Below are 18,857 nucleotides of genomic sequence, written 5' to 3'. Positions count from 1 at the left end.
TATTTCAGGGGCATACCATTTCACCTCTAGCAATTAAGTTTTTATATTAAATCTGAGTAATGACACCAATTCACTTTTTTCCTCAAAAATATCATAGGAAAAAAATCTTTAAACAAATACAAAGATATATATCCCTTTTAATGGTCAGATTACTTGGAGAATATTTTAAGTAATTCTTCCAAAGCAATTAATAAATAATGCTTGAAGTTGGGTTTTATATTCTTCGCACCAAAGATAGTTCCTTAAAATTTCAGAATATATATGGATACATGTTTTTCTTTATAATATTTATATTTTATAGTTTATTTGCTTAGATTGTTATCAGATTGTATTTTGGCTATGACTTTATGATACATACCTATTTTCTGAATTTCTTGATGGTTCAAGTTAAGAACTTTGTATCATTGTCTCATACATATGAATGATGCAACCTTTTTATAGATGGATCCACATTCTTTAGATTTTTCTCAATATTGTAGAATTTATTCATTAAGGATGGTTTGGTTATTGTCAAAAACCAGACTTATTTCCTGAGAGCATCTGAACAAGTTAGTAAGTTGGATGATATGGGTATTATGAAAATGGAATGTGAATTTAAGGCAATAAAGCTATTTTCATCTGTGAACACTTAAACAGAATATATATTTGTCTAAGTAGTTTCTACTTGAAGGGATTGTTTTTAAGAATCATTATTTTAGTTTTATTAAAAATTCAAATCATTTGTAGTCTTTTAATGTTTTATTTCCTTTATTAATTAGAATCTGTAGAATTCTACATTCTACAATCGAGTTTAAGAACTATGAATTTTTATTATATATTGTTAGTGTATTTATAACTACTGATAATATATACTTAGAAGAAGGAGTCTTAAACCTTGGTAGCTGCTATGACTTATGAACTGCAGTATTTTTCATACTATTTTATTAGCTCCTCATGAACTTGTAATATATGAATTAATACTGCAATGTTTATGCCAGCTAATTGAGGCTAATCAGTAAAGGCAAAGCAAACTTTTCAAGGCCCTGGGTATATTGAATAAAAGAACAAACTTTCTTTTTAAAGATTTTTAAAATTTTTTTTTTAATTTATTTGACAGACAGATCACAAGTAGGCAGAGGCAGAAAGAGAGAGAGAGGGAAGCAGGTTCCCCGCTGAGCAGAGAGCCCGATGCGGGACTCGATCCCAGGACCCTGAGATCATGACCTGAGCCGAAGGCCCACTGAGCCACCCAGGTGCCCCAAAGAACCAATTTTCAAATTCAGTATATATGTATCTAAGTTGTGTATTCTTTCCAAAATACCACAGGTTGTCCCAAGATCCATCTGAAGTAAATATGCACTTATTTGATGTGGTGTTTTTATGATGTGTTAAAAATTGTAACACTTTATGAAATTTAATATATTCACAACTTATTTGGTGAGCTACTCTTTATATTTATTTTTCAGGACACTTTTTATTTATCTCAGTCAGTCTTCGTATGCATTTCCCCAAATTTCTGAATTGCTGCTGTCTCTTGATATAATAGAAGGAAATAAGGAATAAAGTATTCTAATATTCTTACCTACATTCTTGCTATTTAATTACTTGGACTTCAGTTTTTTCATCCATAAACATGACAAATTAATAAAAATTCATCATAGTGATCTTGGCATCGGTGAATACCATATAAAGCATGTGATAACCCTAAAGTACTCCGTAATTTCCATGAAATGAAGAGACCACTAAGTGAGAACTAGAGCATTCCAAAACAATTATATTTCAAAGAATCTTAATAAATTACTAAAACAGACTGAAGGAGTGAGAGAGAGGGAAGAAGGCAGGGAGGGGTTTATTTAGAGAGAAAACCATTAATTTCAAATTGGGTTATTTTGGATTATTTTTAATAACTTACTTTGCTAGTTGCCGAAAGTTAAGCATATAAATGTGGTTTGTCAGAAAGGAATTTCAGAGCCAAGAGGATCAGAGTGAATTATCAGTAGTCAACAACTTTGGTTTGGATAAATTTTTGCTTTCAGCTCATTTTTTCATGGGCAAGCAGTCACTTTAAGGTTCGTAGTTGAGATGGACAAATAAGTGAGGAATGTAATTGAGCACGTAATACATATTGCAAAATCTATTCTCCAGGATGAATGGACATGCCTGTATAGTAAAATGAAAATATGTAGTGAAAAAGAAATACTCTCACAATCATTTTGACAGTATAAGATGAATATTGGCACAGTGTGATATGCAGAAACCCTTATTTAAATTCTCACCTGCTTTTCCTGTCAGTAGTTTTCATTTTCCCTCTTTTTACTATTGCATTAGTAAAGTATCTTTTTAGACTTTTTTTTTTCATTATCATTTGAAGCATTTCGGAACAGTGAAAGCATACAACATTGAAATTTTCTTCAAAAATTGAGAGTTAGAAAGTGTGTGTGTGCATGTGTGCACGTTTATTTTTGTTTTGGAAGGTTGGGTGAATGTGTTGGTGTCTGGGCAGGATCTTGGTTCAGTTGGCAGAAGTAGAAGCTCTCATGTCTAAGTGCCATCTAAATTCTGTCTCCTCTAGAAGTTAAGAGGAGAAAACAAGTATAGGCTAAATCTGATATTTGTAACATATTTAACCTGAGCCTGGATCCTGTTCTTTTGCTGTTTACAAATTCTTGGCTAGAAACAAGATAACTTTAAAAAGATCTTTAAAGCTCTCACACATTTTTTTTGATGAACTTGGTTCTCTTTGACAGCCTAGGCATTGGTTACATCAGCTTTGACAGGAATCTTCTTAAAAACTGAGTATGGTATGTATTAGGGCACGGATTGCATGGAGCGCTGAGTGTGGTGCAAAAACAATGAATACTGTCACACTGAAAAGAAATAAAAAATTTAAAAAAACTGAGCATTTGTAAGAATTTAAAATAAACCAACTGATTGCATGCAGTAAAACAAACAAACAATGATCTTAAGTTCATTCCTAGGACCATTCAGTTGTTTTCATGCTATGAGAATGATGTACCTGTACAAAAAGTACTTTTTGAAATTTTCATTTTATTTGAAAGTGAGTAAATGATAGAATTTCAAAGTGGGAATGGCATTATCACCTCTTCCCTTAGTCACTTGTTTTTATGATCCACCCCACACAAAATGGTGTTGAATTCCTTTGTCTTGAATTTTATTGTCTTTGGATCATCTATGGAATCCATTTGTATATATCTATAAGTTAACTTGTATTAGAATTCATACCTGAAGTCTGGGAAACATGAAATCTTGTCTTATATGTTGTTTCTTCTCTGTGCAATTAACTCTCTTCATTCTGGCACAAAACCAAAAGTTCCAAATATGAACTTTACCTTTCAGTTCTCCTAGCAGAGGACTTAACCTTCCATTTATAAATTCTTATAGTCTCATATCTGAGCTCTCCATATGGTTCCTCTCACTGGGCTTGAAATGAAGCAGTGGCATCATACTTTACTTTCATTGAGGGTTTGAACAACTACACTGATGACTCTGAAAAATAATTGCACTTTCCTCAGATATTCAACCATCATCTTTCTATAGTCAGATAGTCAAGAGGAAGGATGATCATTAATATAGGTGGAAAAATATGTCAATCTCTTACTATGCCCTGGTGGTTATAGCATTTTCCTTTGGAATGAGGAGACACTTGGTACCTATTTATTTTTTCTCAATGCTTTGGCCTTAGCTAAAGTGAGATGAAAATTGTTACAGATGTGAACTGATAGATTAACCATATGCCTTAATATGCTGTTAATGCTTACAAGGGCAATTTAATGAATTGTATGTAGTTTTAGAAAATTCTCATGATACTCCTTTCTCAAATTTGTCATTTCTCATTTACCTAACAGAAGATCCTTGAGATCATTCAACAGTGTTAGTAGAATTGAAAGGAATTTTTACAGAGTAGCTAAGAGCCCCTTCTTGGAGAAGGCTGTATTTGGTGACTCTGATTACAGGAGAGTAACAATCTGGCCTTCCTCTCCCAACTCAAGGCAGAATTTTAAGAGGCCACTCTACCTACAGACCATAGAGTCAGTTTTTGAGATGTTATCACAGTCCATGCTCTGCCCAACCCTGATTCTTTTCCTTTTTGCCCTTAGTGGGGATCCCAAATATTCTTAATAAACACCTTGCATGTTAACCTTTATCTCAGGGTCTATTTCTCAGAGAAACCAGACAAGACAATGGCTACGAAACATAAATATTGCAAGTAGATTAATTCAAAGAAAACCCTTGAATAATTTGCAAAGAAATCTTGGAAGTAGATCAGAATGGGTACTGAGACAAAGGAACTCACTATACTGATCTTAAAAGCATCAAATATATCTTTCTTTCTCTAAAAATTATACTGAAAACAAGCACAAATAATATATGAAGTTCTATAAGAGATAATATGTTCCTAAATTCTAACCCAGTCCTGAAACTACCCATATCCAGATAAAGTATTCTTTGTGTTTCTAGACACATTGTATGGACAATGCCAGGAAGTTTTTATATCTGTTATATGCTTCTCTTATGTATGAGTGTTCGTGTTTGTGTGTGTTTATGTGTGTGCTTATCCATTCTCACTCTTTTATCTATATTGATAGATATCTTTATAATCTTTTTATAAAAACTTTGAGTCCATTTTGTTTCCATCAGATTATGGTTGAATTCTTCAGGGTTCATTATAACCTCCCTCTTTACCTTCTTGGTAACTTCCTTTTCCAACAGCGAGGGAGACCCACCTTCCATTTTCTATGATATATTTACTATTTGATCAATACTATTGTGGAAACCAAACCTGCTAACTTGAGTTTAATAATTGTTCTTTCTTTTTCTCCTTAGCTTGACTATAAAATCACAGCTATAAAGTTACATGGGAATTTATTTTCCCTATTTTGCATGGCTATGCTATTTATCTGAAATGCAGTTATGTTTAGTTTTATTAGTAAAATAGGCTAAAGTGTACTTTTCTGTTTTATTTAACTCATTTTCATTGATTGATTTTATTTTGTAAAATTGTAAGTTCCAAAAATCAAAATTATTCAAGTTATATTCAGAGAAATACCACTAGTTCCTCAATGATTTCATCCTAATGTCATTCCCAGTATGTAACCAATCTCAGAAGTTTCTGTTCTTTTTACATTTTTCTTGAAAAATTGCAAATCTGTGCATATTTTTATATTTTCCCAATTATTCATAAAGTTAGTATACTGTAGTTTTTCTTTTTAACACAACAAATTATATCAGTTCACAGAAATTTTTCTTCTCCTTTTATGAAGTGACATATATAGCTGCACAAATCCATCATGTGGGTATAATAATAGATAATCAATCAGTCTTCCGTATATGGACAGATTTTTTTCTTTCAAGTTTTTATTTAAATTCCAGTTAGTCAACATACAGTGTAATACTAATTTCAGGTGTAGAATTTAGTGATTTCATCAATTATATACAACACCCAGTGACCATCACAACCCACCACCCACTTAATCCCTCCACCCACTTCCCCTCCATCAACTCTTAGTTCTCTGTAGTTACAGCATCTGTTTTATGATTTGCCTCTTTGTTTTTCCCCTCCATGTTCGTGTGTGTGTGTGTGTTTTAAGATTTTATTCATTTATTTGAAAGAGAGAGAATGAGCAGGAGAGGTAGGGGAGGTGCAGAGGGAGAAGCAGGCTCCCTGCTGAACAGAGGGCCAGATGTGGAGCCCTATCTCAGAACCCTGGGATCATGAACTGAGCAGAAGGCAGGCTCTTAACAGACTGAGCCACCTAAGTGCCCCTGTTCATGAGTTTTGTTTCTTAAATTCCTTATATGAGTGAAATTATATGGTATTTGTCTTTCTCTATTTAGTTTAGCATAATACTCTCTATTTTCATCCATGTTGTTGCACATGGCAAGAGTTTAGTCTTTTTTGTGGCTGAGTAATATATATAGACATTGAAATTTTTATCAATACAATGCAAAAAAATGTAATGAGTATCTTTAAGAGTATCTTTTCATGTATTCAATGTTTATCTTTAGGTTAAACTACTAAAATTGGGGTTGTTAAATCACAAGAGTTAAATTCTTACATAGATACTTAGATATTTCTGAATTTTCCTTCTTATGAGCTGTTCCAGTGTGCATTTCCACTGGCAGTTGACAAGAGTACTCTTCTTCAAAGCTCAATTAATTGTTTTCAAATATTTTTATTTCTGCCAATTTGAGCTAAGAAATATTATCTTAGTGTAGTAGTGATTTACATTTCTCTTATTGTAACTGAGGTTAAATATATTTTCAGAAGTTTGAGGACCGTTTTAACATATTCATTTGTGAGATTTCTTTAATGTATTTTGTACATTTGGGGGGGGATTTATATCCATAATTTTCCTCTAATATTTGTGTGGTTTCTTTTAAGGTTAATGTCTCTGGTCTATTTGAATTTTCTTATTTTGTTTAATTTGAGATATGGATTTAAAATGATCATTTCCTGGGCGCCTGGGTGGCTCAGTGGGTTAAGCCGCTGCCTTCGGCTCAGGTCATGATCTCAGGGTCCTGGGATCGAGTCCCGCATTGGGCTCTCTGCTTGGCAGGGAGCCTGCTTCCCTCTCTCTCTCTCTCTGCCTGCCTCTCCATCTACTTGTGATTTCTCTCTGTCAAATAAATAAATAAAGTCTTAAAAAAAATTTTAAAATGATCATTTCCCAAATGTTTAGACAGTTTCTATAGTACCATTTATTAAAAAGTTTATCTTTGAGATGCCTACGTGGCTCAGTCAGTTAAGCATCTGACTTTGGCTTAGGTCATGATCCCAGGGTCTTGGGGTCCAGTTGCACATTGGGCTCCCTGCTCAGTGGGGAGCTGGCTTCACCCTCTCTGGTCATGATCCCAGGGTCTTGGGGTCCAGTTGCACATTGGGCTCCCTGCTCAGTGGGGAGCTGGCTTCACCCTCTCTGCCTGCCACTCCCCCTGCTTCTGCTCTCTCTCTCTGTGTCTCTGGTACATAAGTAAATAAAATCTTAAAAAAAAAAAAAAAAAAAGCTCACCTTCGCTCTCTAGTTATTTGAAATGCTACTATTATCATATAATTAATGTTTAAAAATTATATATACTTTGGAGACAATCTCTAGACTATAGTTTCTATTACACAAAATGTCTGTTTTATGCGCCTATACTCCATTATTTTAATTTAAAATGTTTTTAAGTCCATTTTTAATGTTTATAGGTTAGTGAACTCTCATAGCTTTTCTGTTCAGTATTCGTCAATTTAGGTTTTCAGTGGGTGTTCAAGATAGTTCCTCTGGAGTTAGTTGTAATTTCCTGCTTACATTGACGTTTGTGATCCTTAATTTCTACTATTTATGAATGAGCATGTAGATTTTATGTGATTTTAATTGTTCTTCTCATTAGATGTAGTTATTTTGGAGAATGTTCAGAGTGATTTGGCTTTAAATGATGACAATTTTCTCAGGTTATCCAAAAAAAAAGAAGAAAAGAAAGAAAACTTTTAAATATGTCATTAAAGGCAAGTTTGGCATATAATTTTTTGTATATGTATACATGTACAATTTATGTGTGTATATATATGTATATATATAATTTTTGGTAAATTTGTACCTCACATGATCTATGAAAATTAACTCAAAACAGATTAAAGATTTAGACATATAAGCTAAAACTATAAATCTCTTAGAAGAAAATTTAGGTATAAATAGTTGTGACCTTGGATTAAGAATTGGTTTCTTAAACATGACTCCAAAGCTCAAGCAACAGAAAAGAATAAATTGGACTTCCAAATTAAAGCCTTTTCTGTGCTTCAAATGATGTAATCAAGAAAGAAAAAAGGGCAATTCATATGATGGGAAATAATATTTGCAAACTGAATTTGATAAGGGACTAGTATTTAGGGTATATAAAATGATCTTACAATTCAAAATTAAAAAGACATAGAATTTTAAAACTGGGCAAAGGATTTTGAATAGACATTTCACCAAGGAAGATATACAGATTATCAATAAATTTATTAAAAGCTACCCATCATTACTCATTAGTCATTAAGGAAATACAAATCTAACTGCAATAAGATGTAATTTCACACACACTAAGATGGCTATGATATTAAAAAAAAAAACTATAGATAGTAACAAGTGTTTTTGAGAATGTGGAGAAATTGATTACACATTGCTGGTAGGAATGTAATATGATGCAGCTCCTTTGGAAAAAGGTTGACCAGTTCTCAAAACACTATGCGTATAGTTACCATATAATTCTGCAGTTCCACTTCTAGGTATGTACTCAAGGTAAGAAAACATATGTTCTCACCAAAAATTTTATGTGGATATTCACAGTAGCAGTAGTCTTAGTAACTGAAAACTGGAAAAACCCAAATGTCCATCAACAGATGAATGTATAAACCATATATGATGTATCCATAGAATGGCATATTATTCAGCTACAGAAAGGAATGAAATGCTGATAGATGCTACACTATGAATGAATCCTAAAACATTATGCTAAGTGAAAAAAGCCAGGCACAAAGGGTTGCATAGAGTAGCAGTTGCCAAGGGCCAGAAGAGATAATTGGGAGTGAATGCTAATGAGTAAAGCATTTCTTTTTGGTTAGAGGAAATGTTCTGAATTAGACAGCGGTGATGGTTGCACAAATATTGTGCATATACTAACAGTTCCAAAATTACTGAAACCAACTGAATTGTATACTGTAAAAAAGGTTAACTTTATAGTAGGTGAATTATATCTTAATTTTAAAATGTTGGAAAATACATTGCATAATAGTGTGTGTGTGTATTGCTAAAACCTGCATCTGTTCATTTACATTTGGATTTAATTTACCTACAGGTGGTGTGGAAGTTCTGGAAATTAGAATCCAAAGTGAAGTAAAAAGAAAAAACTTAGAGATTCAAAGTATGGATTTTGAGGAAGGTTCATACCTAATGGGAAAAAGAAAGGAAAGGAAGCAAAGACTCTGCTACTGATAATCCTTGGGTAAGGATATTAGAGACATCATGAGTAAACAAGAGTTTTCATTCATTTTCACATTTATTTTAAAGACTTTTTAAAAAATTCATTTGACACAGAGGGGGAGAGAGGGAGAGAGGGATCACAAATAGGCAGAGCAGCAGAAAGGGAAAGGGAGAAGCAGGCTCCCTGCTGCTTACCAGATGACCTGGGATTCAATCCCAGGACCCTGGAATCACTACCTGAGCTAAAGGCAGATGCTTAACCAACTGAGCCACCCAGGGACCCCTCAAATTTATTTTTAAATAAGAGTACAATTTAAAATACAGATGTCAGGTTAGACCTAACTTGGTATACACATTGGAATAAATTCCTAGAGGTCACTGTGGGAAAAGACATATGATCTTGGAAGGAAAGATATATTCAGGCATAGAACAGGAATGTAAATGCTTTGAGGCAGGAGCATGCCTCCAATATATTATAAGAACTTGGAATTAAAAACAGATTCTACTCTTTACAAATCAGTATTAATGTGAAGAATATCAATTAGTCTTTAAAGTACTACTTGGAGTGCTTGGGTGGCTCATTCAGTTGGTTTTGGCTCAGGTCATGATCTTATGGGTGGTGGGATCAAGCCCCGCATCAGGCTTCATGCTCAGCAGGGAAACTGCTTGAAGATTCTCTCCCTTTCTCCCTCCCCCCAGTAATGTTATTTTCCCCTCTTTCTCTCTAAAATAAATAAATCTTTTAAATAAAGTACTACATATATTTTATATTCCTACTTAGGTTAATCTGCAGTTTGGGATGCATATGTCATCAGATATACTGTTTTCAGTGGACATAATTTTCTGAAGAAGTGTGAAGAAATCACACTATATGAAATTTCACATAAATTCAGGTATGTTTAATTTCCACATAATTGTTTTTCTAAGAGTTAATGATTGTTGAATGCCTGGGTATTTTTTTGTAGGCTTTCGTTTTTCTTTTCTTTTTTTTTAATCTTGGGGTATCTTTTTTATTTAATTTAATTTTTTTTCAGTGTTTCAAAATTCACTGTTTATATACTACATCTAGTGCTCCATGCAATATGTGCCCTCCATAATACCCACCACTAGGCTCACCCAACCCCCAACTTCCCTCCCCTCCAAAACCCTCAGTTTGTTTCTAAGAGCCACAGTCTCTCATGGTTTGTCTCGCCCTCCAGTTTCCCCCAACTGACTTCTCTTCTCCATCTTCCAGTGTCCTCCATGTTATTCCTTATGCTCCACAAGTAAGTGAAACCATATGATACTTAACTCCCTCTCCTTGACTTATTTCACTCAGCATAATTTACTCTAGTCCCATCCATGTTGATACAAAAGTTGGGTGTTCATCCTTTCTGATGGAGGCATAATACTCCATAGTGCATATGGACAATGTCTTCCTTATTCATTCGTCAGTTGAAGGGCATCTTGATTCCTTCCACAGTTTGGCGACCGTGGCCATTGCTGCTATAAACATTGGGGTACAGATGGCCCTTCTTTTCACTACATCTGTATCTTTAGGGTAGATACCCAGTAGTGCAATTGCAGGGTCATAGGGAAGCTCTATTTTTAATTTCTTGAGGAATCTCCATACTGTTCTCCAAAGTGGCTGCACCAACGTGCATTCCCACAAACAAGGGTTCCCCTTTCTCCACATCCTCTCCAACACATGTTGTTTTCTGTCTTACTAATTTTGGCCATTCTAACTGGTGTGAGGTGGTATCTCAATGTGGTTTTAATTTGAATCTCCATAATGGCTAGTGATGATGAACATTTTTTCATGTGTCTGATAGCCATTTGTATGTCTTCATTGGAGAAGTATCTGTTCATATCTTCTGCCCATTTTTTGATATGATTATCTGTTTTGTGTGTGTTGAGTTTGAGGAGTTCTTTATAGATCCTGGATATCAACCTTTTGTCTGTACTGTCATTTGCAAATATCTTCTCCCATTCCGTGGGTTGCCTCTTTGTTTTGTTGACTGTTTCCTTTGCTGTGCAGAAGCTTTTGATCTTGATGACGTCCCAAAAGTTCATTTTTGCTTTTGTTTCCTTTGCCTTTGGAGACATGTCTTGAAAGAAGTTGCTGTGGCCGATGTCAGAGAGGTTATTGCCTATGCCCTCCTCTAGCATTTTGATAGATTCCTGACCCATGTTGAGGTCTTTTATCCATTTCGAGTGTATCTTTTTGTGTGGTGTAAGAGAATGGTCAAGTTTCATTCTTCTATACATAGCTGTCCAATTTTCCTGGCACCATTTATTGAAGAGACTGTCTTTTTGCCACTCTATATTTTTTCCTGCTTTGTAGAAGATTATTTGACCATAGAGTTGAAGGTCCATATCTGGGCTCTCTACTCTCTACTCTGTTCCATTGGTCTATGTGTCTGTTTTTGTGCCAGTACCATGCTGTCTTGGTGATCACAGCTTTGTAGTAAAACTTGAAATCAGGCAACATGATGCCCCCAGTATTGTTTTCTTTTTCAACCTATCCTTAGCAATTCAGGGTTTCTTTTGGTTCCTTACAAATTTTAGGATTATTCCAACTCTTTGGAAAATGATGGTGAAATTTTGATCGGGATGGCATTGAAAGTATAGATTGCTCTAAGCAGTATAGACTATTTTTTTTTCAAGATTTTATTTATTTAGTTATTTAACAGACAGAGATCACAAGTAGGCAGAGAGAGAGGAGGAATCGGGCTTCCCACTGAGCAGAGAGCCTGATGCCAGGGCTTGATCCCAAGACCCTTGGACCATGATCCGAGCTGAAGGCAGAGGTTTTAATCCACTGAGCCGCCCAGGTGCTCCCAGTATAGACATTTTAACAATGTTTATTCTTCTGATCCATTAGGATGGAATGGTCTTCCATCTTTTTGTGTCTTCATCAGTTTCTTTCATGAGTGTTCGGTATTTCTTTGAGTACAGATCGTTTACCTCTCTGTTTAGGTTTATTCCCAGGTATCTTATAGTTCTTGGTGCTATAGTAAATGGAATCTGTTCTCTCACTTCCCTTTCTATATTTTTTTGTTAGTGTATAAGAAAGCAGCTGATTTCTGTACATTGATTTTGTATCCTGCCACATAATTGAATTGCTGTATGAGTTCTAGTAGTTTGGCAGTGCAGTCTTTTGTGTTTTCCATATAAAGTATCATGTCATCAGGGCACCTGGGTGGCTCAGGAGGTAAGGCCTCTGCCTTCGGCTCAGGTTATGGTCTCAGGGTCCTGGGTTCGGGCCCCAGGTCAGGCTCTCTGCTCAGCGGGGACCCTGCTTCCCCCTCTCTATCTGCCTGCCTCTCTGCCTACTTGTGATCTCTCTCTGTCAAAATAAATGAATAAAATTTTTAAAAAAACTATCATGTCATCTGCAAAGAGAGAGAGTTTGACTTCTTTGCCAATTTGAATACCTTTTATTTCTTTTTGTTGTCTGATTCTGTTGCTTGGAGTTTTAGTACTATGTTGAACAACAGTGGCAAGAGTGGTCATCCATTCTTGTCATGTACCTGATCTCAAAGGGAAGGCTGTCAGCTTTTCCCCATTGAGGATGATACTCGCTTTGCGTTTTTCATAGCTGGATTTTATGAAGTTGATGACTGTTCCTACTATCCCATACTTCGAAGCATTTTAATCAGGAATGGATGCTGTAACTTGTCAAATACTTTTTCTGCATAGATTGAGAGAACCATGTGGTTCTTCTCTCTTCTTTTATTGATTTCTTCTACCACACTGATTGATTTGCGAATGTTGAACCACCTTTGTATCCCATAGATAAATCCTACCTGGTCATGGTGGATAATCTTTTTAATGTACTGTTGGATCCTATTAGCTAGGATTTTTTTTTTTTTTGAAGAGTTTATTTATTTGACAGAGAGATCATAAGTAGGCAGAGAAGCAGGCAGGGGGTGGGGAAGCAGGCTCCTGACTGAGCAGAGAACTTGATGTGGGGCTCGATCCCAGGACCCTGAGATCATGACCTGAGCTGAAGGCAGAGGCTTTAACCCATTGAGCCACCCAGGCACACCTTAGCTAGGATCTTGTTGAGAATCTTGGCATTCATAATTATCAGGGATATTGGTCTGAAATTCTCCTTTTTGGTGGGGTCTTTGCCTGGTTTGGGGATCAGGGTGATGCTGGCTTCATAAAAAGGGTCTGGAAGTTTTTGCTCTGTTTCTATTTTTTGAAAAGCTTTAGGAGAATAGATATTATTTCTTCTTTGAATGTTTGGTAGAATTCTTCAGGGGATCCATCAGGTCCTGGGCTCTTGGTTTTTGGGAGGTTTTTGATTACTGCTTCAATCTTGTTACTAGATATTGGTCTATTTATGTTGTAAATTTCTTCCTGATTCAGTTTTGGAAGTTAATATATTTCCAGGAAAGCATCCATTTCATCTAGGTTGCTTAACTTATTGGCATATAACTGTTGATTATAATTTCTTATGCTTGCTTCTATTTCCTTGATGTTAGTCATGATCTCTCCCTTTTCATTCATAATTTTATTAATTTGGGTCCTCTCTTTTTTCTTTTGGATTAGTTTGGCTAGTGGTTTATTGATCTTACTGATTCTTTCAAAGAACCAGCTTCTAGTTTCATTCATGTGTTCTGCTGTATCTCTAGTTTCTATCTCATTGATTTCTGTTCTAATCTTAGTTATTTCCCTTCTTGTGTGTAGAGTTGGCTTAATTTGTTGTTGATTATCCAGTTCTTTAAGGTGTAAAGACAGCTGGTGTATCCTGGATTTTTCAGTTTTTTTGAGGGAGGTTTGAATGCCTATGTATTTCCACCTTAGGACCACCTTTGCCGTATCCTAAAGGTTTTGGACTGAAGTGTCTTCATTTTCATTGGTTTTCATGAATTGTTTAAGTTCTTTGATTAAGTTCTGGTTGACCCAAACATTCTTAAGCAGGTGATCTTTAGCTTCCAAGTGTCTGAGTTCCTTCCAAACTTTTTCTTGTGGTTGATTTCCAGTTTCAAAGCATTGTGGTCTGAGACTATGCACAGAATAATCTCAGTCTTTTGGTATCAGTTGAGCCCTGCTTTGTGACCCAGTATGTGGTCTATTCTGGAAAAAGTTCCATGTGCACTTGAGAAGAAAGAGTATTCTGTTGTTTTAGGGTGTAATGTTCTAAATATATATCTATAAGGTCCATCTGGTCCAATGTGTCATTCAATGCTCTTGTTTCTTTATTGATTTTCTGTTTGGATCATCTGTCTGTTACTGAGAATGGCATGTTAAGATCCCATACTATTAATGTATTCATATCAATATGACTCTTTATCTTGATTAACGGTTGTCTTATGTAGTTGGCTGCCCCCATATTGGGGCCATAAATATTTATAATTGTCAGATCTTCTTGTTGGATAGACCCTTTAAGAATGATGTAGTGTCCTTCTTTATCTCTGACTACAGTCTTTAGTTTAAAATCTAATTTATCTCATATAAGAATCACTATCCCAACTTTCTTTTGAGGCCCTTTGGCATGAAAGATGCTTCTCCATCCCTTCACTTTCAGTCTGGTTGTATCTTTAGGTTCCAAATGTGTCTCATGTAGACAACACATGGATGGGTCCTGTCATTTTATCCAGTCTGCAAACTTGTGCCATTTTATGGGAGTGTTTAGGCCATTCATGTTGAGAGTGATTATTGAAAGATACGTTTTTATTGATATCATGTTGCCTGTGAAGTCCTTGTTTCTATAGATTGTCTCTGTAAATTTCTGTTCTATGTCCCTCTTGGGTTCTTTCTTCTTTTATAGAACCCCATCTTAGTATTTCTTGTAGTGGTGGCTTGGTGGTCACAGACTCTTTTAAACCTTGCCAGTCTTAGAAGCTCTTTATTTCTCCATCCATTTTGAATGTCAGCTTTGCTGGATAAAGTATTCTTGGCTGTATTTTCTTGTTTAGTACCCTGAATATGTCTTGCCAGCCCTTTCTGGCTTGCCAGGTTTCTGTGGACATGTCTGATGTTATTCTGATGTAACTTCCTCTGTACCTATGGAATCTCTTCCCCCTAGCTGCCTTCAGAAGCTCTTGTCTAAAATTATGATTTGTTAGTCTCACAATCAAGTATCTCGAGGTCTTTCAGGATTCGTTGATCTTGGGGGGTGTTTTTTTCTACTGCAAGGACACAAATGCTGGCTCCATTCCCTAGATTGGGAAAATTTTCATGGAGAATTTGTTCAACTATATCTTCTAGTCTTCTCTCTTTCTCTACCCCCTCAGGGATCCCATAATTCTGACATTGGACTATTTCATGGCATCATTTATTTTCCTAATTCTGTTTTCATGGCTTCTAAGCTGTTTCTTCCATGCCTCCTACTGATCCTTTTTCTCTAACAGTTTGTCCTCTAGATCTCTAATTCTATCTTCTGCCTACGTTACCCTAGCTGTTAGAGTATTTAGATTAGATTGGATTTCATTGATAGCACTTTTAACTTCTTCCCAGGTGGCTTTCACTTCTGCCCTTAGAGATTCTATTCTGTCACTAATGGTTTTCTCCAGCTAGCCACTGTCTGGGTAATTGTTACCTGAATTCCCTTTCCGACATACTGTTTATATTCATATCCAGTAGTTCTAACAGGGAGGGCATTGTCTCTGAATTTTTCCTCTCTTGGGTGTTCCTCTTCCTAGTCATTTTGGTGTGAGGTGATTGAGGGGATGTATAGCTGAATATATCAACCATGATCCAGTCAAGGTGCACCCTGGAATGCTTCTGAGCAATCAGAAGTCACCACCAAAAAGAAAGAAAAAAGAAAACAAGAGAGAGAGAAAGAGAGAGAGAGGAAAAAAAAAAAAAAAAAAAAAAAAGACGACCCAGCTAGAATGGGTCCCAAAGGTAAGATTTATAAGGTATACAAACAAAACCGGGCAAACAAAAAGACCGACAAAAGTAAATGACAAGAAAAAAGAAAAAAAAAAAAGAAAAAAAGAACCCAGCCAAAATGAACCCCAAGGATAAGATTTATATAACACCAGAACAAAAACAAATACACAGAAACAATGACAGAAGAAAAAGATGGGAGGGTTGCTCTAAATCCTCAATGTGGGTGAGGATTATTTTGATTCTTTCTGGGTGTATCTTGATATCATTGTTAAAGAACTCAACTTTCCAGAGATATAGGGAAATTGAAACTGGTTTATATATGAGGGTAGTCGTATTGATTAGGGAAAGAGGATTACCTTGAAGTTTATATCTATATGTATATAAAAAGAAATAGAAAAGGAAAAAAAAACAAAGGTATAAGTATGAAAGAAGTTTAAGTTAAAATGTTATTATGTAATATGTTGTATTAAAACTCTGGTTGTAATGGCAAGTGGGTTAAAAAATTAAAAAGGACAAGAATAGTGAGAACGTGGTAGGGGGGTGGGAGGTTGGGGGAACCAGGTGGTGGGTATTAGAGAGGGCACGGATTGCATGGAGCACTGGGTGTGGTGCAAAAATAATGAATACTGTTATGCTGAAAATAAATAAAAAATAAAAAAAAGAATAGTGAGGACGAATTACAAATAAAAATTGTATCTATGAAATATACAGGTTTAAGGGACATATATGTTTTACAGTTTTATGGGGACCCTGTGGTGGTTGTCCTCTTGTTCATTTGTCTGGCTTTCTGGGGGAGGGGCCTGCCATATTGTTTTTCAGTCTTGCTTGGGTTGAGTCCTCCTGCCCCTTATCAAGGGGCTGGGCTCTGTGGAAACTGGTTTTTCAGGCTTTTGTTCTCTGGAGGCTTTTTGTGGCTTTTTGGAGGTTTAGTGGAAAGCAAACTGCACCCAGACCTCCGTCTCAGAGAGAAGCCTCAGTCTGGTCCCCAACTACAAACTCACTGAGACGTGCACCCTCCCACAGGCAGTGCATGTCCCCATTCACTGTGTCAAGGGTGGCCCAAAGCGCCCGTTTGTCTTTGCACCCCCGTGCCACTAAAACTGTGAGCGATAATGGTCCAGGGGAGCCCATTTTTGGTGTCTGTCTTTGCCGGTACTGCTGTATGGGGTCCAGCCCTCAGGGCAGCGACAGAGTTGTGCAGGTCGCAGCCCACCAAGAGAGCCCGACCAGAGATCCTGTGCAGAGTTCCTTCAGGCCTGGGCTGGGAGAGTCCAGACACTTGGCTGGTCCTAGAGACCACTGGCTAGTGCCCACATGGAGCTTTCTTAGGCGCCGGTGGGGTGTGGGTCAGACCCTAGTTGTGCAGTGCGTGCAGAACACAAAAGTTCTAGGGAGCGCAGGCTTGCACTGTCACTAGACTCCCTCATTCGGGGGTGGGAGTGTGTCTGGCAGAGCAGTGGTGCAAGCCCCCTAACCCCGGGGGTTCTGGGACCAGGAACTGGAAGGCTTTGCCACACTCTGTGGCATGGGTGGTTGCCAGAGTCTATGGACTTATGCCCGTGCCCATGACTGCCCGATTCCACCAGTTGGCCCTTAAGTGCTTTTAACCAGACTCCAAGTTAATGCTGATCCCCAATCACAGGGCACTTTCGTATTGGGCTATTACTTTCCAATGCGTCGCTTCTGGTAGCTCCTTACCCCTTCTGTTTATCCTCTGATATCAGTCTAGGCGTTCCCACTCTGCTTTACCTCTCCACTGGCGATTCTGTCCCTGTAGAGATCTAGAAGTATATAATCCACATCTCAGGCTGGTTTCATGCGTGTTCAGAGTGTTCTGGTAGATAATTATCTCACTTTAGGGGACCAGTTGAAAGAGGGTCTCCTACTTCTCTCCATCTTGCCCCTCCCTCTCACAAGTTTTCTCTCTCCACACATTCTCTATTTTTCTCTGTCTCTCTTCTAAGAGAAGAGTAGAAAGTAATTTGTTATAAACCTTGCTCTCTTTGTCTATTTTACAGTCGTGGTATTTAGATTTATAATTTACCTTGTCATAAAATAATAGGATTATACAATATGATTTTAAAATGAGCATTATGTATATGTTTATATTGAAATATAAGAAATTCATAATATATTAATTAAATATATTGCATTAGTATTTTCATTAATCCATATAGCATATAATTTGTCTGTGCTTGCATCTGTAATGATTCAGTGTAACTTAATATAAAACTATGATAAGAATATAAGGATAATGCTATTTTCATCATTATTTCTCCACTGTGTTCAATAATAGCAACATTAAGTCCTCACAGTTGTGACAGCTATAAAAGGATATGGTTAGCTTATCTGTAGCAAGCTGCAAAGGTAAAAATCGTAAAGTAATTTACTATCACAGAATGGTTTTTAAGTCCTTTGCTTTTATATGTAAAATTAATTAAACAAGCAAGATTGAAAGTTGACACACCGAGGATTTTATTCCTTTTGCCTAATGTAGCATATTATGTCTATCTGAAAAATAGTTGTAATTTTCCTTTTATTTTCTTCTCTTAAAATATCTAAAAGTTTAGTTAACAATATTCAACATTATGTAGAAATGTTCTTTTTCCTAGCAGTGTGTTTTGTACACAGATCAAATATTTTTGCACATAATATAAAACTCACAGTGTCTTAACTAAACTGGAAATGTTTTTCTATTATAAAACACTATGTACAGTTTGAATTTTTATAGACACTAGACAATAAAAATGAATTTAGAATTTAGTTATAAGACATAAATAGCTTTCTGCTGCTATTGAAGCAGAAGAAGAAAAATAATTTTCTAAGACAGGTGTTCTAATGATATTTGTACTGGAAAAAAAAGAGTTTATTCATATATCATTATTTTATCATACTTTATGATAATAAATGCAATTAGCATGGGATACCATAACTAATTATGCAATTTAAATGAAACATAATTTAGAATTTTTTATTATTGTAAAAACATTTTCATCTATTTTAGTGTTGCTTTGTAGAAAATATGGGGCTTTTGCTGATAAAATGATTAGTTGTTGAAAACACTTCATATATTTTATTAGCTCA

The 18,857-nt window shown here is 36.0% G+C and overlaps 1 pseudogene; it reads right to left on the bottom strand.

Moving 5' to 3' along the window:
* Positions 1–15,539, bottom strand: part of LOC116574071 — a 48,930-nt pseudogene extending 33,391 nt beyond the window's left edge.
* Between the last annotated feature and the right edge of the window lie 3,318 nt (positions 15,540–18,857).

This window comes from Mustela erminea, chromosome 15, assembly GCF_009829155.1.
Source record: "Mustela erminea isolate mMusErm1 chromosome 15, mMusErm1.Pri, whole genome shotgun sequence".
Lineage (NCBI taxonomy): Eukaryota > Metazoa > Chordata > Mammalia > Carnivora > Mustelidae > Mustela > Mustela erminea.
This window is presented reverse-complemented; position numbering and strand designations above follow the sequence as displayed.